The sequence below is a fragment of the Triticum urartu genome, chromosome 6 (assembly GCF_003073215.2).
Source record: "Triticum urartu cultivar G1812 chromosome 6, Tu2.1, whole genome shotgun sequence".
Taxonomy (NCBI): domain Eukaryota; kingdom Viridiplantae; phylum Streptophyta; class Magnoliopsida; order Poales; family Poaceae; genus Triticum; species Triticum urartu.
This window is the reverse complement of record NC_053027.1, coordinates 23,752,665-23,777,254: the sequence shown is the minus strand read 5'-3', so window position 1 is coordinate 23,777,254 and position 24,590 is coordinate 23,752,665. Positions and strand designations below refer to the sequence as shown.

The 24,590-nt window shown below is 43.2% G+C and overlaps 1 pseudogene; it reads left to right on the top strand.

Annotated features, from left to right (window-relative positions):
- Positions 1-23,920, top strand: part of LOC125516424 — a 54,274-nt pseudogene extending 30,354 nt beyond the window's left edge.
- Positions 23,921-24,590: the final 670 nt, after the last annotated feature.

Below are 24,590 nucleotides of genomic sequence, written 5' to 3'. Positions count from 1 at the left end.
TTTTGGAGCACGGCGGTGGTTTTATTTTATAGAAATAATTGATCTCTCATGCTTCACTTATCTTATTTTGAGAGTCCTTTAGAATAACATGGCAATTTTCTTTTAGGCATAATAAAAACTTGCATATAAGTGCGTTGCATACTAAAAGAACTTTGATACTTGATGATTGTTTTGAGATATGGAGATAGTGATATTAAAGTTGTGCTAGTTGAGTAGTTGTGAATTTGAGAAATACTTGTGTTGAAGTTTGCAAGTCCCGCAGCATGCACCTATGGTAAACGTTGTGTAACAAATTTGAAACATGAGGTGTTATTTGATTGTCTTCCTTATGAGTGGCGGTCGGGGACGAGCGATGTTCTTTTCCTACCAATCTATACCCCTAGGAGCATGCGCGTAATACTTGGTTTTTGATGACTTGTAGATTTTTGCAATAACTATGTGAGTTCTTTATGACTAATGGTGAGTCCATGGATTATACGCACTCTCACCCTTCCATCATTGCTAGCCTCTTCGGTACCGTGCATTGCCCTTTCTCACCTTGAGAGTCGGTGCAAACTTCACCGGTGCATCCAAATCCCGTGATATCATACGCTCTATCACACATAAACCTCCTTATATCTTCCTCAAAACAGCCACCATACCTACCTATTATGGCATTTCCATAGCCATTCAGAGATATATTGCCAAGCAACTTTCCACCGTTCCTTTTATTATGACACGCATCATCGTTGTCATATTGCCTTGCATGATCATGTAGTTGACATCGTATTTGTGGAAAAGCCACCGTTCATAAGTTTTTCATTCATGTCACTCATGAGTCATTGCACATCCCGGTACACTGCCGGAGGCATTCATATAGAGTCATATCTTGTTCTAGTATCGAGTTGCAATCATTGAGTTGTAAATAAATAGAAGTGTGATGATCATCATTAATAGAGCATTTTCCCAAATAAAAAAAGAGAAAGGCCAAAAAAAGAAGGCCCAAAAAAAGATAAAATAAAAAGGGGAAATGCTACTATCCTTTTTCCACACTTGTGCTTAAAAGTAGCACCATGATCTTTATGATAGAGAGTCTCTTGTTTTTTCATTTTCGTATACTAGTGGGAACTTTTCATTATAGAACTTGGCTTGTATATTCCAACAATGGGCCTCCTCAAGTGCCCTAGGTCTTCGTGAGCAAGCAAGTTGGATGCACACCCACAATGGGCCTCTACTTGCACCTTGCGATTATTGATATGAAGGAAGGGAATATTAGATTCCAATTTCCATTAAAAAAGGGCATGGAAAACTTTCCAAGAAAGAAAATAAAATTGCCATATGAAACCATCATGAGAGCCACTTATGGATTGCCTTCTTGTCTCTCTTTGGATCTCAATACAAAGTTCTAATTGATCTTCTTGGAGATATATTCGATGTAATCTTCTTTTGCGGTGTGTTTGTCAAGATCCGATGAATTGTGGGTTTATGATCAAGTTTATCTATGAACAATATTTGAATCTTCTATAAATTCTTTTATGTATGATTGGTTTATCTTTGCAAGTCTCTTCGAATTATCAGTTTGGTTTGGCCTACTAGATTGATCTTTCTTGCAATGGGAGAAGTGCTTAGCTTTGGGTACAATCTTGCGGTGTCCTTTTCGAGTGACAGCAGGGGCAGCAAGGCATGTACTGGATTGTTGCCATCGAGGATAAAAAGATGGGGTTTATATCATATTGCATGAGTTTATCCCTCTACATCATGTCATCTTACTTAAAGCATTACTCTGTTCTTATGAACTTAATACTCTAGATGCATGCTGTACTCTGTTCAAGAATTCATCTGATTAACCAGTTAACTTGCCGATTAGTCCCTACTCGTAGGGTCACCGAGTAGCCGATAAACTGATAAATCGTCCGATTAATTGATTAAATGGCTGATTAACTTGCCGATTAGCCTATTAATCCCCTACTCGCAAGCCAACTGAGCAGTTACCAGTTAACGATTTCCTCAACAATGATGCTGGATAATGATCGATGTGTGGAGTAATAGTAGTAGATGCAGAATCGTTTCGGTCTACTTGTCGCGGACGTGATGCCTATATACATGATCATGCCTAGATATTCTCATAACTATGCTCAATTCTATCAATTGCTGGATAGTAATTCGTTTACCCACCATCGTACTTATGCTCTTGAGAGAAGCCACTAGTGAAACCTATGGACCCCGGGTCTATCTTCCATCATATTAATCTTCCAACACTTAGCTATTTCTATTGCCGTTTACTTTACTTCGCATCTTTATTTCTCTTTATCATAAAAATAACAAAAAAATTATCCTATCATATCTATCAGATCTCACTCTCGTAAGTGACCGTGAAGGGATTGACAACCCCTTTATCGCGTTGGTTGCAAGGTTCTTATTTGTTTGTGTAGGTGCGTGGGACTCGATTGATACCTTGGTTCTCAAAAACCGAGGGAAATACTTACGCTACTTTACTGCATCACCCTTTCCTCTTCAAGGGAAAACCAACACAGTGCTCAAGAGGTAGCATAGATCTAGCAGTCGAAAACACCAGGATGGTTGCAGAGCGGGCTGAGTTGGATGCACAGGCTTATCGGCTTATGTTGGATCATAACGCGTCAAATGATGTAATGAGGAGAAGGTACCGGTCTCACCTGCCTCCGGTTTATGAGGCAAGGAATCTCTTTAACACGCCAGGAGCAGGAACCCGCAACCAGCGAGTGGTAAACCGGGTAGAAGCACCTGGAACGGGGGCGCCGGTTCAGCCGTGCATGGTGGATCCGCCTCGTCATAATATCCCGTCACAGCACATGTTAACCCCTTCGGGTCATTATTCCAACCCCCTGGATAACATAGTCGCCGCCGCTTCACGATTGACAGCCCTCCCAGTGGAAGGTGAGTCCCCCGTAGTGGTTGAGACGCGACAGGCTAGGGAGCTCCTTCAGACAGCTTTGACTCAGCAGCAGGCGTATTCATACAAGCCTAGTTACTCGTTTGGAAGATTCGTGCTTGTAATGTTTTCCCATTCATTGCATCTCCTTGCAAGACAATGTATGTCTTATTTTTTCTTGATATTAATCATCAACTCATAACGACATATGTTTTAACATGCTCGATCTTACCCCCTCTTTTTACATGTGAGGTAAGAAGGTAAGGGTTAATCATAAGAGGGGGTAAGAGGGAGCATGTTAAAATTTGCCATATTCTAATTATGTCTTCCACCTGACACGGATGTGGTATCATGTACTGTAGTTGTCACAAATGTGTACATTGCATTCTCATGATCCAACTGCTCCATGTTTTTCATTGATTTATTGTGCTTCTTTTGATATAGGCAGGGGAAATGGGTGGATCCAAATCTATAAACACAAGAGATCTGCTAATATGCTATGTTGGTCTAATAGGTGAGGTAATTTATATTTTTGCTATGCGTGTGTTTTTTATGTCATAGTTACTTAAATATTAAGATGGTGAGTGATTTATTTTGGTTTAAGCTTCCAATGTATTAAGTTGATTAGCTTCTAAACTATCGAATTCTTCATTTATAAAAGGTGTGCCTTAAGTTAGACTACTAGTTATTAACAACTTGTTCATGATCTGTGTTGTCTTTCATCATCATTTGTTCTTGTCAAGATGCTTATATGCATATTTTCCATACATGTCACGTAAGAGCTGGTATTTCTTCTTTTAATATTCTCCCTTTTTTGGCTCATGTGCAGCTACTAGGCGTCATTGTTGATCATTCTCCTGCGAACGGTATCTTTCCTTATAGTTAGCTTCACTGTTTGGTCTAATATGCGGAATGTGCGCCTACTTCATAACAATTCAGTTATGGCCGCGGATGTTTTACTTATTCGAGCTTCATGGATGTTTCAGTTTTCTTAGACGCTATTATGTATTCAGCAAGATGTCATCACATTTTTTTGTATCTATGAATATTTATTTTCTCTACTTCAACTATAAAATTAAAAACAATGGATGTGCCATTTTTACACTATATTCCGTGAATATTTTTATCGAATCCCTATACAATTTGGGGATGAATGTTTACCCACTGCAATGCTTAACCTGAAATTGCCTGTACAAATTTTTTTCAGTCCTGGCCAAGTAAACAACATTAAAGTAGATATCAATTAAGAAGAATATGATACAAACAATGACATGGATTAGAGTGACAAATGGAGTTCCACTATAACCCCATGGTGATCAAGACCCTGTTGGGAACAAACCACTGAAACCGAACATGGCCAAGGAAACTTCTATGATCCAAAAAATAAAGTACATTGTGGAAAAATAACTAACAAAAAGGAAATTGTGCATAGGTAGCCTAGATATGTTGATAGCATTGAGAACTAAGAAAAAGGAAACTATGCACTAAGTGATTTCGGCCACTTAACATGGGCAAAATGCCCTTCGATATGAAGTAGCATGCAAATGAGCTCCAGAAGGGATGCAACTTGGCATGGTGTCTTCGTTGCACCCTTTTAGGATGTGATCAAAAATTGAGTGTCATGGTAACACATTGTTGCTCCTCATGTACAAACTGAACACTCTCAAATGAAGTGTAAGTGTTTCAGACGTAAACCGCCGCCTTTCTCACTCAAGTCCACTTTTAATATCCTTTGGACTTCAAACTTTTCTATGATGAACACACAATATTCAAAGCTGCATGACCAAATTTGAGAGTATTTTATGTTCAGTAAATATGCTTTTTAGGATTTTTTTCTAGAGAAAAGATATCTTTGGCGGGCATCCCATATTGCCCGCCATAGCTAACATTTTCCAATTTTGGAATATTGGGCGTGGTTACCAATATAATTAAGGTTGTGGTGGGCATATTTTTTTCCCAACACTGGTGGAAGACAAACAAGTGGTGGCCCCCGAATACATATTTGTCATCGCCGATTTTAGCCCACGGGCAAATTTGGAAGAGCTAATGAGTGGCGGGTCTTATAAGTTGGACGTGCAGTGGCGGGTGCTCATTTCTACCTAGCCACCGTCTTCCGTCAATTCTTTCGCGTATAAATCCTATAATTTCCAAAACCCTTTGTACCATTTTTGGGAAAAAAATTCCGCCACCGCATGTTCCTATTCCTGGGAGATCCAATCTGGAGGCCTGTTGAGGCAACCTACCGGAGGGGGAATCCATCACCGGAGTCAGCTTCATCAACCTTGCTTAATCGAACACCATGTTTGAGTATTTTTCTTAGGACCTTAGGGTCCATAGCAGTAGCTAGATGGCATCCTCTCTCCCTTGTGATTCAATACATAGTTTCCTTGTGCTGCCTCACATGATCGGGATCAGTGGTTGTGTTTGATGAGATATGATGAATTGCCACTTTATGATTAGAGTGTTCACTAAATTATATTGAATCTTTTGAAGTTTATTTGCTGCATAATGAAGTAGTAATGTATGCTTTCTGATCTATTTATCTTCTTTGGCTAGATTGATTGGCAGTTCTTCAAAGGGAGTTATGTATGGTAGTGCGTTTAATCTTGCGGTGATTTATATCCCAGTGACAGAAAATGACAATACATGTATTCTATTGTTTCTACTAAGGATAAAACGATGGTTCCTTTATCAAACTTGGATGATAGTTATGTTGTCTACATTATGTCATCATCATTATTGCAATGCTCTGTTTGTTGCAAACTTAATACCTCGAGATGCATGTCCGATAACGGCCTTTAGGTGGAGCATTAGTTGTACATGTAGTTGGATTAAGCTTCTACATATCATGGATGTAATGCATATGCAATATTATGTAATGAATGATCATAGTCATAAATATAAATTTTGCAATTTAATCGCCGCCCAACTGTAATTTGTTCACCACACCACATTTATCTTTGGATCCAATGGGGCAGCGCCGTTGCCACCGGCAAAGCTGGAGAGACCATCATTGGAATAAGAGTACAACTCCAACAACACGAAGCATGACGCTAGGAGACAGATTTCACGGCTAGGCTGCGGGATCTTATCTTCTTAATCGTCAACATCGACCTCGGCGTCGGCATCGTCGATGACTACCGCAGGGGTCCCTAGATCCTACCGCTTCCATTGCTCCGTTCACAGCCGCGCAAGAGATGTATTCTTGACCGACTCGATGTGTGGTTGATTGGTTTTCAAGGCGGCGCGGCCTGACTTGGGTGAATTCTTGATTACGGCATAGCGAGGCTTTCCCTTTGGCTTAGACTCGACGTAGAACGGTGCAAGCGAGCAGGTTGCTCTGGCATGGAGCGACTGAGAGATCAGATCGATGGGCAGCTCTTCACATTTTCTCTTCTCCTTTTTTTCTGTGCTCCTATTTTCTCGTCGGTCGGGGGGGGGGGCACTATTTTGGGGACCCTGTGTATCGCTCAACTCGCATGCCCTCATCATGGGCCTGCTTACAACAGTTGGCACCGAGGATTTTTTTGTTGTTGCAAAACTCCTAATGTTCCAATAAATCTTGATTCTCAATCGAGGGAAATACTTATTGTCGGGTTACTTTGCCCTCACACTTGGGGTTAGCCAACCACTCTTACGAGAGAGCAAGCAAGATTTCTGGCGCCGTTGCCGGGGAGTTTCTTCCACACACAAAAAGGTATTACGCACAACCACGTTACTTACTTGTTATCTGTCTTGACTATTTACTTTTTATTTACCATTAGTTTGCTTGCCAAAAATATTGTAGCATGCTATCTTTTATCATGTTATATTGACTCTACAATTCCTGAACTTATTTATACACTTTGAACCAATAGGTAATAATGAAGAGGTTTCTTGTGGTTTCTTCTTGCATAATTAAGTAGTCATACATGGTCTATGGTCTATTTGTCTTCTCTGGCCAAGTTTTGTGAGTATTTCTTTAGAGGGAGTTTTGTATGATAGTGGGTTCAATCTTGTGGTGGCCTATATCCACGTGGAAATAAGGAACAAGACACGTATTGTATTATTGCTAATAAGGATAAACTGATGGTTTCTTTATCACACATGGATGACAGTTTTGTTGTCTACATTATATCATCATGCTTATTGCAATATTCTATTTGTTATGAACTTAATACCTCGATACACATACTTGATTGCGGTCTTTGGCTGGAGTATTTATGTCTACTACACAACCTTATTCTTGTAGACGTTGTTGGGCCTCCAAGTGCAGAGGTTTGTAGGACAGTAGCAAATTTCCCTCAAGTGGATGACCTAAGGTTTATCAATCCGTAGGAGGCGTAGGATGTAGATGGTCTCTCTCAAGCAACCTTGCAACCAAATAACAAAGAATCTCTTGTGTCCCCAACACAACCAATACAATGGTAAATTGTATAGGTGCACTAGTTCGGCGAAGAGATGGTGATACAAGTGGTATATGGATAGTAGATAAAGGTATTTGTAATCTGAAATTATAAAAACAGCAAGGTAACTAATGATAAAAGTGAGCGTAAACGGTATTGCAATGCGTTTAAACAAGGCCTAGGGTTCATACTTTCACTAGTGCAAGTTCCCTCAACAATACTAACATAATTTGATCTCATAACTATCCCTCAACATGCAACAAAGAGTCACTCCGAAGTCACTAATAGCGGAGAACGAACGAAGAAATTATGGTAGGGTACGAAACCACCTCAAAGTTATTCTTTCCAATCAATCCATTGGGCTATTCCTATAAGTGTCACAAACAGCCCTAGAGTTCGTACTAGAATAACACCTTAAGACACAAATCAACCAAAACCCTAATGTCACCTAGATACTCCAATGTCACCTCAAGTATCCGTGGGTATGATTATACGATATGCATCACACAATCTCAGATTCATCTATTCAACCAACACATAGAACCTCAAAGAGTGCCCCAAAGTTCTACCGGAGAATCACGATGAAAATGTGTGCCAACCCCTCTGCATAGGTTCATGGGCGGAACCCGCAAGTTGATCACCAAAACATACATCAAGTGAATCACGTGATATCCCATTGTGACCACAGATACGCACGGCAAGACATACATCAAGTGTTCTCAAATTTTTAAAGACTCAATCCTATAAGATTACTTCAAGGGGAAACTCAATCCATTACAAGAGAGTAGAGGGGGGAGAAAACATCATAGGATCCAAATATAATAGCAAAGCTCGCGATACATCAAGATCGTATCACCTCAAGAACACGGGAGAGAGAGAGAGATCAAACACATAGCTACCGGTATATACCCTCAGCCCCGAGGGAGAACTACTCCCTCCTCGTCATGCAGAGCACCGTGATGATGAAGATGGCCACCGGAGAGGGATTGCCCCCTCCGGCAGGGTGCCGGAACAGGTCTAGATTGGTTTTCGACGGCTACGGAGGCTTCTGGCGGCGGAACTCCCAATCTATTGTGCTCTCCGATGTTTTTAGGGTATATGGAGATATATAGGAGGAAGAAATACGTCAGGGGGGCACGAGGGTGGAGGGCGCGCCCTAGGGGGGTGGGCGCGCCCCCTACCTTGTGGCCTCCTCGAAGCTTCCCTTGCGTGCACTTCAAGTCTTCTGGGCTTATTTCCTTCCAAAAATGAGTTCCGTGAAGTTTCAGGTCAATTGGACTCCATTTGATTTTCCTTTTATTCGAAAACCTAAAAGAAGGTAAAAATAGAAACTGGCACTGGGCTCTGGGTTAATAGGTTAGTCCCAAAAATCATATAAAATAGCATATAAATGCATATAAAACATCCAAGGTTGATAATATAATAGCATGGAACAATCAAAAATTATAGATATGTTGGAGACGTATCAGCATCCTCAAGCTTAATTCCTGCTCGTCCTCGAGTAGGTAAATGATAAAAACAGAATTTTTGATGTGGAATGCTACCTAACAGATTCATCCATGTAATTCTCTTTATTGTGGCAAGAATTTTCTGATCCATAAGATTCAAGATAAAAGTTTAATATTGACATAAAAATAATAATACTTCAAGCATACTAGCAACGCAATCATGCCTTCTCAAAATAACATGGCCAAAGAAAGCTATCCCTACAAAATCATATAGTCTGGCTATGCTCCATCTTCACCACACAGAATATTTAAATCATGCATAACCCCGATGACAAGCAAAGAAATTGTTTCATACTTTTGATGTTCTCAAACTTTTTCAATCGTCACGCAATACATGGGGGTGAGCCATGGATATAGCACTATAGGTGGAATAGAATGGTGGTTGTGGACAAGACAAAAAGGAGAGGATAGTCTCACATCAACTAGGCATGTCAACGGGCTATGGAGATACCCATCAATAGATATCAGTGTGAGTGAGTAGGGATTGCCATGCAACGGATGCACAAGAGCTATAAGTGTATGAAAGCTCAGAAAGAAACTAAGTGGGTGTGCATCCAACTCGCTTGCTCATGAAGACCTAGGGCATTTTGAGGAAGCCCATAATTGGAATATACAAGCCAAGTTCTATAATGAAAGATTCCCACTAGTATATGAAAGTGACAACATAGGAGACTCTTTATCATGAAGATCATGGGGCTACTTTAAAGCACAAGTGTGGTAAAAGGATAGTAGTATTGCCCCTTCTCTCTTTTTCTCTCATTTTTTTATTTTTTTATTTGGGTCTTCTCTTTTTATGGCCTCTTTTCTCTTTCCTTTTTTTATTCGGGCTTCTTTGGCCTCTTTTATTTATTCTCGTCTGGAGACTCATCCTGGCTTATGGGGGAATCATATTCTCCATCATCCTTTCCTCACTAGGACAATGCTCTAATAATGATGATGATCACACTTTTATTTAGTTACAACTCAAGAATTACAACTCGATACTTAGAACAAAATATGACTCTATATGAATGCCTCCGGGGGTGTACCGGGATGTGCAATGACTCATGAGTGACATGTATGAAAGAATTATGAACGGTGGCTTTGCCACAAATAGAATGTCAACTACATGATCATGCATAGCAATATGACAATGATGAAGCGTGTCATAATAACGGAACGGTGAAAAGTTGCATGGCAATATATCTCGGAATGGCTATGGAAATGCCATAATAGGTAGGTATGGTGGCTGTTTTGAGGAAGGTAAATGGTGGGTTTATTGTACCGGCGAAAGTTGCGCGGTACTAGAGAGGCTAGCAATGGTGGAAGGGTGAGAGTGCGTATAATCCATGGACTCAACATTAGTCATAAAGAACTCACATACTTATTTCAATAATCTATTAGTTATTGAAACAAAGTATTACGCGCATGCTCCTAGGGGGATAGATTGGTGGGAAAAGATCATCGCTCATCCCCGACTGCCACTCATAAGGAAGACAGTCACAAACGGTTCACCATACGTGCATGCTATGGGAATCACAAACTTCAACAAAAGTATTTCTCAAATTCACAACTACTCAACTAGCATGACTCTAATATCACCATCTCCATATCTCAAAACAATCATCAAGTATCAAACTTCTCATAGTATTCAATGCACTCTATATGAAAGTTTTTATTATATCCCTCTTGGATGCCCATCATAATAGGACTAGTTTCATAACAAAAGAAAATTACCATGCTGTTCTACAAGACTCTCAAAATAATATAAGTAAAGCATGAGAGAACACTTATTTCTATTAAATAAAACCACCATCGTGGTCTAAAAAGATATAAGTGAACCACTAGAGCAAATGACGAACTACTCCGAAAGAGATAAGTGAAGATCAATGAGTAGTCGAATAATTATGCAACTATGTGAAGACTTTTTAACATTTAAGGATTCAGATTTTTATACTTTATTAAAACAGCAAGAAAAACAAAATAAAATGACATCTAAGAATAGCAAATATCATGTGAAGAAGCAAAAACTTAGGATCAACCGATACTAATCGATAGTTGTTGAAGAAGAAAGGTGGGATGCCAACCGGGGCATCCCCAAGCTTAGATGCTTGAGACTTCTTGAAATATTATCTTGGGGTGCCTTGGGCATCCCCAAGCTTGAGATTTTGTGTCTCCTTAATTCCTCTCATATCACAGTCTCCCTAATCTCAAAAGCTTCATCCACACAAAAATAAACAAGGACTCGTGAGATAAGTTAGTATAAATCATTGTAAAAACCTTATTTTACTCTACTGTAGCACATCACTAAAATTACTATTCAACATTTCATACTAAATTCCTCTGCATATTTAATAGTCCTATCATCAAATAGAAACATTAAAGAAGCAAACATGCGCAAACAATGCAAACATAACAGCAATCTGCCTAAACAGGACAATCTCTAAAGAGTGCAGCAAGATCCATACTTCCCTAACTCCAAAAATTATGAAAGAAAATTCCCACTGTAGTAAATCTATCAGATTTTAATATGCAAAAGGTTTCAACATTTGATCACATTCTGAATTTTCTAGGGAATTATTGCAACAGCGGTAAACTTTCTGTTTTCAAACAGCAACACGTGGACTTCTAAAATAGGCATAGTAAAGGCTATCAATGCCACTTTTATTGAAATAAAAGATGCAAAAGATTGTTCTAAATAACAGCAAGCAAATCCTAACAAAATAAATTGACGCTCCAAGCAAAACACATATCTTGTGGTGAATAAAAATATAGCTCCAAGTAAAGTTACCGATGAACGAAGACGAAGGAGGGGATGCCTTCCGGTGCATCCCCAAGCTTAGGCTCTTGGCTATCCTTGAATATTACCTTGGGGTGCGTTGGGCATCCCACTAGTAGAAAACAGGGCTTTGGTCCAGTCCGAGGTGGCCCATTAGTCCCGGTTCAGTCCAGAACCGGGACCCATGGGGCCATCTGTCCCGGTTCGTCAGGCCAGGGGCCTGCCGGGCCTCGTGGGGGCATTGGTCCCGGTTCGTCATGCCCCTTTGGTCCCGGTTGGTGGGACGAACCGGGACCAATGGGCCTAGCTCCTGGCCCACCACCATTGGTCCCGGTTGGTGGCTTGAACCGGGACCACAGGCTTCCCTTTGGTACCGGTTCATGGCACGAACCGGGACCAATGAGGTGCCTATATATACCCACTCGCCGGCGAGCAGAGCACTCCACACCGCTCTGTTTTTTCTGGCCGGCGAAGGGAGAGCTTTGTGGTGCTCTAGCTCACCTCCTATGCACATGAGGTGTTCGATGAAATGCCCGAGCCACACTAGTTAAGCTTTCTCCTCTCGAAGCTCGACATCAAAGCTCCATTTTCCTCGAGATTTGTCTAGGCTTAGTGGCCCGTCACGTCCCACTCCCGTCTTCACCGCCGTGGATCGCCCGCACCGATCTCGTCGCCGGCACCACCGTGGTGAGCCTCTTATTCTTATCTTCTTTCCAAAGAAAAAGTTCTTACTTTAGCTAGATAGATACTTGTCTAATTTTCTTACTTTTATTATTGCTTGTTATTATATAGTGAGATGGTTTTGGTATCCGCCCCCGTCGGCCCTCGTCTTGTCTATGATTCGGATGTGGTATATATTATCTTTTTATAACTATTTGGTTCATTTATTGTTTATGACAATTATGTCGACCAACGTGACATAAATTTTATTTATCTAGGAGGTAGTTGAACCGGAAATTCCAACCGACCCTATTGTCGAGAGGTTAAATTTAGTTGAAGAAGAAAACAATTACTTGAAGGAAAAAATAAAAAAATTGAGGAGGAGAAGACGATATTGGAGTTGCATGTTGTGGATGTCGTCGATGATCACAAGATCAAGATGGATGCAATGCGGTTGATGATGAGAAAGATTAGAAAATATGCCATTCATACCGAGGCTTGGTATCATTATGCCGTTGGATCAATTGTTACCTTGGTCACGATTATGATCGCATTTGTTTTCACATTGAAATGTTTTACATAGTTTCAATGTATGGTTTAATTAATTAGATGATCAGGAGAGCTATATGTTGTTAGATGAGAACTATGTATGTACTTTGGTTTTAATGTGATGATGAACTTCTATTAATTTGGTCACTTAATTATCTATTCATGATGTTCTGTAATGGTTTTTGACACACTTAATTATATATAATGCACGTAGATGAACCGACAATCACTACTAGGGAAAACCTTATACACAGAAATTTAGCAACAGCGCGGGTTAAAAAAGGGCGCTAGTGCTAGATAGCAGTAGCGGTTCAAAATAAACCGCGCTGCAGATACGATTCTAGCAGTAGCGCGTGTGCCCGTAAAAGCGCTACTACTAATATTCCCATTGTTGGAACGATGCGCTACGCATAGCAGTAGCGGCCTTGCAGGAAGCGCGCTACCGCTAGGGCATGAGTACCAGCGCGTTTCCCTGTAACAGCGCTACTGCTAATGGAAATAAAATAAAATGAAAAACAAATAGAAAAGTAAATGAAAATGAAAGAAACAGAAAAAGGAGAAAGAAAAATAATAATATGTAAAGCAAAATAAATGAAAAAGCGAAAAAACAGAGAAAGGCTTAGCTGTAGCGTGTGTTAGTAAGAGGCACTGTAGCTAACGCAGCTGCAGCGCGTTTCGAGGACCCCTGCTATACAAACAGAAAAGGAAATAAAAAAGAGAGAAACTTACATATGTATAGCAGTAGCGCGTTTTGGAAAAAGCGCTATAGCTACCTTAGCTATAGCGCGTTCTGCGAAACGCGCTACCGCTAGTTTTGACTTAACCAAAAAAACGTCCCCCCCCCCGGCCACCACTTGCCCCCCAAATCTCTCGACCCACCCCACCGTCGTCTCACTGATTCATCGTTGCCCCACTTCGCCGCTGTCTCCTGCCGACGTCGACGCCCCCGGAGCCACCAGAGCCTTGCGTCGTCGCGGCCATAGGAGCCGCCCCCAACGCCACGGAGCCGCGCGGCCTCATCAACGCCACCGTAGCCGCCGTTGACGCCACCGGATCCTCCCTCGCCAGAACTGCCTCCCTCGCCGTCACCGGAGACGCCCCTGCCACCCTCGCCACCACCGAAGCCATCCTCTGTAAGCCCCCACCCCTCCTCTCTCTCTCATGCTTAGGTTAGCTAGTTTAATTATGTTAATTATCAAGGTTAGGGCAAAAATTTAGTTAGGGCTTTGACAGAGAAGTAGTTAGGTTAACTAGTTTAATTAGGTTAATTGCCTAAGTTAGTGCAAAAATTTAGTTAGGGCTTTGACAGAGAACTAGTCAGGTTAACTAGTTTGATTAGGTTAATTATCTAGGTTATTTAGGCAAGTTTTATTTTAAATATGATCCCTTCCTAGACTTCTATTGTTGATTATATCTTTTCATTGAAGTGGTCATGTTGCTTGTGCCCAAGTGGCTTTGTTGTTTCAATGAAGCTGAGTGGCCTATATATATTTTGCGGGAATGTTGATTCATTTCTGTTCCGGCAAATTTCAGGTTCTCGATTTTTCCACTTTTTAGCAAAGGTCATGCCGAAATTTTCCGTGAATTTCGGAATGACTTGTGCTACAAACTAGGACATATCGAGTGCCCGTGTGATTTGCCGCACCAGGAAGGAGTCAACGTTCCTGCAAAACAATAGGCCTTTTTTATGTCATTATTCATTTTATTAGGTCTAGAATTAATTGACTAGATTTAATCATAGGAAACATGGCTAGCAATGATGAAGGACAGGGTTCTGGTGATTGCGACGACGCCTACCGGGCGGCAGACGAATTTTTTAGCCTTACCGATGATCAACCGATGTTATTGCTGGGCCCACCGGTGGCATCGGGGACTGAGACCGACACGCACACCGGTGCTGAGACTGAGACCGGCGCTGCCTCGGGGAGCGGAGCCAGTGTAGAACCGAAAGCAAAGAGGCAACGGGTTCCTAACAAACTCAGAACTACTAGAGTGGTGGTCATGGAGGTGGACGACGGCAATTTTGAGCCAACGGCGCCCGAGGAAGCTCGTCGATGCTACGACAATCAAATAGGCTGCATCGTACGGGTAACCGCCACCATCAACAATGAGAAACTACAGAAGATAGAAAATATGAGGAGCTCCCTCCTAAAGAAGTTTCACCAGATATTCATTTTCCCGGGCCGGAATGAGAAGGATTATAATGATCCAGACGAGGACCCGCCAATGAAGAAGATAAACAAACACGCCATGACCAAGTTTAGCGACGCGTTGGCCGCCTGGAAAAATTGAGTGAAAGCAAGGATCATCGACAAGAAGGAACCCTACTCCAAGATTGTAAAGGATAATCCGACAATCACGGAAGAGCAGTTTCAAATATTCAAGGAGGCTTGCGAGGCCGAAGATGCCAAAAAAATTCTAAGTACATGAAGGGGCTTGAAGAGAGGAACATTGGGAGCCACCACCTCGGAAGCCGTGGTTACGGCGAAAAGAGGTCCAAATGGGCCAAGGAGGACACGGAAGCCGCGAGTCTGGGCATCCCAGATCCCTTGGCGGAGTTCACCGTCCCGCGGGAGCGTGACGTCCTCAGGGCCCGGCACCATTGGGACCCAGTGAGAATGGTTTACGAGACAACACCGGTCATTACAGAGTTCATGAGACTGCTGGTAATTTTAGTTTCTGATCAATTCGACTGCACACGTTAGTCATATTTGTAAACGATCGTTGTGCCTTTTGCAGAGAGAGCAGCACAGGATTGCGGCCGAAAGTGACTCGCCGTCTGAGGCATTGGCGAGGCTCAAGTGGGACACTCCATTCAACCGGGCGTTGAACATATTGAAACAACAACCGGTTGATACTCGACTGTCGTATGGACGCGTGCACAATGTCGGAGACGGCGCCACGTGGAAGAAGTACTACCGTGAGACCACGGAGGAGAGAAAGGAAAGACGGAGGTTAAATGAAGAAAACATCGACAAGAGGGTTGAGATTGTGGTTGAGAAGAAATCAACTGAGACAGTCGCAATAGCGGTAGCTGCCGCAAAACAGGTGGCTTTAGATATTTCTACTACCTTGGTTCCGGCCGTTCTCAATTGGACCAGGCAAAATCCAAAAAAAGTTGCAGCGGACTTTCCCCTTGCTGACTTCTTGGCGGGGAGCAACTCGACTAGCGTTGCACCGGCACCTACAGCTGCACCTGCTCCCGCACCGGACGTGCTAGGCTGTGCTTCGTCTTTGGCTGAGCTCGACGCCCTCACGGTATCTGTCACACCGGCCCCCTTCAATATAAATGTATAATCTCCCATTTTCGTTGCCTTTCGGATGTCTCATGTCGCAGACTTTTCTTTGTAGGCCGACGAAACCCCGTGCACCATATTGTACACCATCGGCGACCAGAAGGTGGACGTGGGGAAGGCGACGATAATGGAGCCGAAGGAACCATTGTTCCACAGCCGGCCGATCCCCTCGAACGTCTTCAAGGTTTCCATGGCCAGTGTCAAACCGGGCCACGAGAATTTGCCTCCTCCAGTACTACTGGGGGGATGACGACGAGACACCGCGGCGGCTTGGTGATTGTTGCAATGCTGGGTGGGTCCTGTTGTGGCCAAAGAGTTTGCGTCGTCTGGAGGTGGCCGGGAGCACACCTACGAGCACGTAGCCTCAGCAAGGTATGAACATCAACACCCCACCTACCCAATTATCGTCGGGTGTCGGGTTGGGTGATAGCGGACGGGGTAAGGAGGAGGCTCCATTAGTCGCTGATGACGTCGCCATGGATGAGGATGAGGACGACAATGGCGCTGCTGAACAGTATGTCTATACTGGCGCCTCCTCAGGGTTTGAGCGTCATGAGTCGGTGCCTGAGTTGCCGTCTCAACATATTATGGACGACCTTCCGGTAGTAAAGAAGTTTAGGAAGAGAGCGAGGAAAGGCAAAAAAGTTGTTTCTACGATCCAGCCGCCTTAGCAGCCTCGGCTTCAGGACCATATAGATATCCCCGGTGCGGATAAATGGCATATCCCCGATCAACCAATCCTACCTGCAACAGCGCTACGGGCCAGATTCGGCGATCTAAAGAGACTTCATGCCGATGTGCTGCGGGTAGAGAAAGACCTCATCGCCTCGAAAGATCCAGGATACCCACTCTACGTGGTTAACGTTCCGCGGCAAATGTCGTACGTCGACAGCTTCCCCGCGGATAAGTTCTTCCTCCGATTCGATTACATATTCGACATGTTTCACGTGAAGAAGCTGGATTTTACGTTTGTCCGCCTTTATGCCTTGCACATGAACTACATCATCGGGGTTGAGCAGATATCTCATATCTGTGTCGCTGGCCCGTACTACATGCACGAGGGCTTCTTGGGAGTCTGCGCAAATCACCGTGAATATGCGAGGGATTACATCGTCAATTTCAAGCTCGCCAATAAGGACAAGGAGGCGATTCTCATGCCTTATCATCCCGTGTAAGTCATCCGCGCTGCTATCCTTCCTTCAATTTCAATCATTCATTTGCAGGGTGGAGGCTAATTAATTTGAGGACTTATTTTGCGCAGCGACGGGCGCGCCGTCCTCATCATCCTCTACCCCCGATTCTCCCACGCTCTTTACTTGGACTCGTCGAAGAACATTCACAAAAAGGATTACACCCACATCAAGGATGTTCTCGATAGTGCTATGTTTTACTACCAAGCAGGGGGTGGAGAGGTCAGGGACAAGAAGAGAAGGGGCGGCAGGGTCGCCTTCGGCCATAAGACCGACTTCTGCTGCATCCAGCAACCGAATGATTCTCTTAATGATGGACTCTATGTCCTACACCACATGCTGGAGTACAGACGGGATCACTAGAACCTTCGCATGTCACCTAGATCCGGCGATGCCCATATTCTGCAATGGGCAAAGGACATAGGAGATATCGAGGATCATCGACTTCGAGCTGAGTTCTATAACATCCAGCACGAACTTGCCCAAATCATCATGAAGGAGGTCGTCAGAAAAACAGGGATGTTCAACGGAGAAGGACAAATGTCGCGGGAAGACATCCGAACATGGATAGGCTCTCAGCGTCTCGACCTGAAGCCTTTCACTAGGCTCGGGGACTATCTCCCTGACTTGGATGGATGGAACGACATGTTGGAGTGATTGTCGATATATGACAATGTGTCCGTTTAGTCCATACTTTCTGTATGACAAAACTTTGAGTTATGCATGGTGAAACTTTATTTGTGATGTAATTAAACCGTCCTCGTCCTCGACTAGCGAAAATCACTCTAGTTAGGGCATTTTGGGGTACGATGAACTTTGTTATTTATGCTTATGATATGTTGTTTTTATTTTTGCCAAGTCTGTCTCTTTCTGTTGCTCAACTATATATGTTACATATCATCGACTCATGTGATGATGTAGGTGCATAGATCACAGATGGCGAAGAAGTGCTATGGCAGGAGTATATATACGACAAGTGGCCGGAGTGTCAAGCCCTTCCGGTTTCCGAGCGATAGGCAGTAGTTAGTTTAGAGGTTCACGCTAATGCGAAAGAGGGATACGAACTCATGTTCTCAAAGTGATAGCTCTTCTCGCGTATATCATTGTTTAGATGGATGACGATGTATTTGCATATCATTCGAGACTTGTATCGCTATTTTCGAGATGATGATGAGAGACCACTTTGTGTTGGATGATGATTATGATGATGACATGATTTGATGAGACTAATTGTATGTATATGCTATGATTACATTTGTATGTGTATGATATGCTAAAGATTATTGTATAAAGCCTATTCAAATACAAAACAAATATGCAGGAAAAAACTAATAAATAAACTAGTAGTAGCGAGGGGGGAAATTTAGCAGTAGCGCCGCATTGTCAGTAGCGTGTCCCAGCAAACAGCGCTGCACATAATATCAGTAGCGCCCTTTACCAAAGAGCGCTACAACTATTCATGTATAGCAGTAGCGTGGGACAACCGGCGCTACTGCTATACGTTAGCTGTAGCGCTTTATTAGTAGCGCCGGTGCCCGCGCTGCTGAGATGCCCAAAACCCTCGCTGCTGGTAGGCTTTTCCCTAGTAGTGAATGGATGTACGGTGGCAGACACACCTCCGAGTACATTAAGGGCGTGCATGATTTTCTCGAAGTGGCTGAGGCAAACAAGCAGAATGGTTTTATGTGTTGTCCATGCCCTAAATGTGGGAATATGAAGTCTTACTTTGACCGGAAAATCCTTCACACCCACATGCTTTACAATGGTTTCATGTCACACTAATGTTTGGAAGAGGCACGGAGAAATAGGTGTTATGATGGCAGATGGTGAAGAAGAAGAGGACGATGACAACTATGTGCCCCCTGAATACAGTGATGCTGCAACGGGGGAAGCTGCTGAAGATCAAGAGGAACCAGACGATGTGCCCAATGATGCTGCAACGGGGGAAGCTGCTGAAGATCACAAGGAACCAGACGATGTGCCCGATGATGATGATCTCCGCCAGGTCATTGTTGATGCAAGGACGCAATGCGAAAGTCAAAAGGAGAAGCTGAAGTTCGATCGCATGTTAGAGGATCACAAAAAAGGGCTGTACCCCAATTGCGAAGATGGAAACACAAAGCTCAGTACCGTACGAGAATTGTTGCAGTGGAAGGCAGAGAATGTTGTGCCTGACAAAGGATTTCAGAAGCTACTGAAAATATTGAATAAGAAGCTTCCAAAGGATAACGAATTGCCCGACAGTACATACGCAGCAAAGAAGGTCGTATGCCCTCTAGGATTGGAGGTGCAGAAGATACATGCATGCCCTAATGACTGCATCCTCTACCGCGGTGCGTACAAGGATCTGAATGCATGCCCGGTATGCGGTGCATTGCGGTATAAGATCAGACGAGATGACCCTGGTGATGTTGACATCGAGCCCCCCAGGAAGAGGGTTCCTGCGAAGGTGATGTGGTATGCTCCTATAATACCATGGTTGAAACGTTTGTTCAGAAACGAACAGCGTGCCAAGTTGATGCGATGGCATAGTGAGGACCGTAAGAAAGACGGGAAATTGAGAGCACCCGCTGACGGGTCGAAGTGGAGAAAAATTGAGAGAAAGTACTGGCATGAGTTTGCAAGTGACCCAAGAAATGTATGGTTTGGTTTAAGCGCAGATGGCGTTAATCCTTTCGGGGAGGAGAGCAGCAATCACAGCACCTATCCCATGACTCTATGTATGTATGACCTTCCTCCTTGGATGTGCATGAAGCGGAAGTTCATTATGATGCCAATTCTCATCCAAGGCCCTAAGCAACCCGGCAACGATATTGAGCACAAACAGGAGGAATCTAACCCGGCAAAGACATCTAAGGCCATTAGTTGAAGAACTTTTACAGCTGTGGAATGGAAACGGTGTACGTACGTGGGATGAGCACAAACAGGAGGAATCTAACCTACACGCGTTGCTGTTTGTAACCATCAACGATTGGCCCGCTCTCAGTAACCTTTAAGGACAGACAAACAAGGGATACCACGCATGGACGCACTGTTTGGAAGAAACTGAAAGTATATACCTGGACAAATGCAGGAAGAATGTGTACCTGGGCCATCGTCGATTTCTTCAGACCAACCATCAATGTCGAAAGAAAGGCAAGCATTTCAAAGGTGAGGCAGATCACCGGAAGAAGCCCGCCATGCGTACCGATGATCACGTACTTGCTATGGTCAATTATTTACACGTAATCTTTGGAAAGGGTCCCGGCGGACTAGCTGTTCTAAATGACGTTGAGGGACACGCACCATGTGGAAGAAGAAATCTATATTTTGGGACCTAACCTACTGGAAAGACCTAGAGGTCCGCTCTTCAATCGACGTGATGCACATGACGAAGAACATTTGTGTGAACCTGCTAGGCTTCTTGGGCATGTATGGGAACACAAAAGATACACCTGAGGCACAGGGGGACCTGCAACGTTTGCACGAAAAATACGGCATGCATCCGAAGTAGTATAAAGGTCCTGCCAGCTACGCTCTTACGAAAGAAGAGAAAGAAATCTTCTTTGAATGCCTGCTCAGTATGAACGTCACGACTGGTTTCTCATCTAATATAAAGGGAATAATAAATATGCCAGATAAAAAGTTCCAGAACCTAAAGCCTCATGACTGCCACGTGATTATGACGCAATTGCTTCCGGTTGCATTGAGGGGGCTTCTACCGGAAAACGACCGATTAGCCATTGTGAAGCTATGTGCATTCCTCAATGCAATATCTTAGAAGGTGATCGATCCAGAAATCGTACCAAGGCTAAGGAGTGATGTGGCACAATGTCTTGTCAATTTCGAGCTGCTGTTCCCACCATCCTTCTTCAATATCATGACGCACGTCCTAGTTCATCTAGTCGACGAGATTGTCATTCTAGGGCCCGTATTTCAACATAATATGTTCCCCTTTGAGAGATTCATGGGAGTCCTAAAGAAATATGTCTGTAACCGCGCTAGGCCAGAAGGAAGCATCTCCATGGGCCATCAAATAGAGGATGTCATTGGGTTTTGTGTTGACTTCATTCCTGGCCTAAAGAAGATAGGTCTCCCTAAATCGCGGTATGAGGGGAGACTGACTGGAAAAGGCACGCTGGGAGGGGCCTCAATAATATGCAGGGATGGATATTCTTGGTCTCAAGCACACTACACAGTTCTACAAAACTCTACGTTGGTGACCCCGTATGTCGATGAACACAAGAACAGTCTGCGCTCCAAACACCCGGAGCAGTGCGACGACTGGATTACATGTGAACACATCATGACCTTCAGCAGTTGGTTGGAAACACGTCTCAGAGGTGACAACACTGTTTGTGATGAGCTGTACTTGTTTGTCCAGGGGACCATCTTTGACTGTATTGACTTACAAAGGATACAAGATAAATGGGAATACATTTTACACGATCGCCCAAGATCAAAAGAGCACCAACCGAAACATCGGTGTCCGCTTTGATGCAGCAACCGAGAGGGGAAAGGACACATATTATGGTTACATAGTGGACATATGGGAACTTGACTACGGACATGATTTTAAGGTCCCTTTGTTTAAGTGCAAATGGGTCAACCTATCAGGAGGCGGGGTACAGGTAGACCCACAGTACGAAATGACAACAGTGGATCTCAACAACCTTGCGTATGCAGACGAACCATTCGTCCTAGCCAATGATGTGGCACAGGTTATCTATGTGAAGGACATGTCTACCAAACCGAGAAAAAGAAAAGATAAGGAAGCGAATACATCATACAATGAGCCAAAGCGCCACATAGTTCTTTCAGGAAAAAGGGACATAGTGGGAGTGGAGGGCAAGACAGACATGTCTGAAGATTATGAAAAGTTTCATGAAATTCCTCCCTTCAAAGTCAAGGCTGACCCAAGCATCCTGATAAACAATGAAGATTATCCATGGTTACGGCGCAATAAGAAAATGACACATGGGAGGAAAAAGTGCAGACTTTCTCCCGCAATAAGCAAATGCTATGTGGGTGAAATTATGATACCATCCCAACTTTCCACTTTTTCAGAGTTCATTTGAAATGCTTTCATGTCTTATGGTTCGAAACGTTGATACTTCGAAAGTGATTGTCCATTTTGTACACGAAGTGCATCAAGTTTTTGTCGTAACCCTCTCTACTTTTTGGAACATGCTATGTGGGTGAAATGATGATACCATGCCAACTTTCAACCTTTTCAGAGTTCATTTTGAAATGCTTTCCAATTTCAGAGTCATTTAGCTCAAAGAATGAATTAATAGCAAACAGAATGAACTACAAAACTTTTATGAAAATAAAAACAATCAATTAAAATATTATGTTATGATCAACTAAAATAAAACATAATATTCTTCAATAGCAAAAAGAATATAATTTGTGTGACCTAAAATCAAACTATAAGTATTTAATTGTAAGTATAAATAAAAAATAAATAGCAAAGAAGAAAAAAATTCTAATTTTATAGTAAAGTTATTCATAAACTAGTGATTCACACAAATTTTTAAAAATTCAAATTTAAACTATTTAAAATTTAAAACTAATGGCACTAACAGAAAGTTTATAATTTTTGTGACCTAAAAGCAAAAAGAAATCACTAAAAAACTGTAAGTATTTAGTTTTAAGTAGAAATAAAAAATAAATAGAAAAAAAATTCTAATTTTATAGTAAAGTTATTCATAAACTAGTGATTCACACAAATTTTTAAAAATTCAAATTTAAACTATTTAAAATTTAAAACTAATGGCACTAACAGAAAATTTATAATTTTTGTGACCTAAAAGCAAAAAGAAATCACTAAAAAACTGTAAGTATTTAGTTTTAAGTAGAAATAAAAAAATAAAAAACCAAAAAATATAGAAATAAAAAAGAAAAAACCAAAAAAATGCCACCTACTTGGCCTCCACGGCCTGAATACGACTAGAAACCATACATGGGCCAGGATTCAGGCCCGCAGAAGGCCCAATAGGCCCACAGGCAAAGCAGTGTCAAATTAGGCCCATAGGCCTGCTGTTCAGAGGAGTTCGAGAGGGAGGAGGTAGCAGAGCTTATAAACTGGTGTTGGGCGCTGTCAACTAGCGATGTGGGACTAAACTTATGGGCGCGGGGCAGCACAAGGGTATTGGTCCCGGTTGGCGGCCCTAACCGGGACTAAAGGTGGCATTGGTCCCGGTTGGTGGCACCAGCCGTGACCATTGCCCCCCTTTAGTCCCGGTTGGTGCCACCAACCGGGACCAATGGGCTTCGCTTCCCGCCCTTTGGGCTGCCGAAAAGAGGCCATTGGTCTCGGTTTGTGGCACCAACCGGGACTAATGCCCACCTTTAGTCCCGGTTGCTGCCACGAACCGAGACTAAAGCCTCTTCTATATAAGGCCACACTTTGGAATTTTTCATTCTCATCTTGCAGTTGTCTCCCCTGACGCCGCCAGGCTGCCCCGATGCCGCCCCGCCCCCATCGTCGCCATCGCCCGCGACGCGCGCCGCCACGGCCCGCCCCCGTCGCCGTCGCCCTCGTCCCTGCCCCGACGCGCACCGCCCCGCCCCGCCCTCGTCGTCGCCCGCGCCGGCCCCTTGCCCCACGCCCGCCGCCCCGGCTACCGTCCCCGTCACCGCGTCCCCGAGCAGGCCGTCCTCGTCGTCGGACTCCAGCCGTCGCCGCCCCCCTCAAAGTGAGCCCCCCTCTCGAGTGCCACTCTTGCGCCGCCCGAGCGCCCTTGGTCCGCCCCTGCTCCATGGTCGCCGCCGCCCGAGCGCCCCGGCTCCGCCCCTGCGCCCTTGCTCCGCCCCTGCTCCGCCGGCCCCGAGCGCCCGAGGAGAAGTAGAGGAGAGGAGAAGTGGAGCAGCAGCAACGCGCTGTCCACTTTTCTGAATTTTTTGGAACAGGAGGAATCTTTTTGTCCATATAGAAGGTGTTTGATGAAATACTAGATGGCTTTGGGCATTTTTGGAATTTTTTAAAAAAAATTGTGGTGAGGTACTGATGCAAGACAAAGGCGATGGCAAAATTTCAGAATTTTTGGAGAGGTTTAGAATAGGTTTTCAACAAGTTATTTGAATCCGATTCAAATTTCATTTGAATGAAATTTGAAAATTTTGAACTATGGATCAGAATATGCTAAATATGTCAAAAATGTTTTTTTATATGATGTTTTTTTTCATATATGTATTCATTTTTTTATTTAGGTTGTTAATTAGTAGATATCGATTTTAGGTTAGTGTAGAGGAAAAAGTAAAATAAGGAAAAGGAAGAAAAGAGGAAGAAGAAGAAGAAGAAAAGGAAGGAGTTTGGAAAGGAAAATAAGAAGAGGAAGGCTTCTTTTTTTTTCTTCGATCTTCTCCTCTA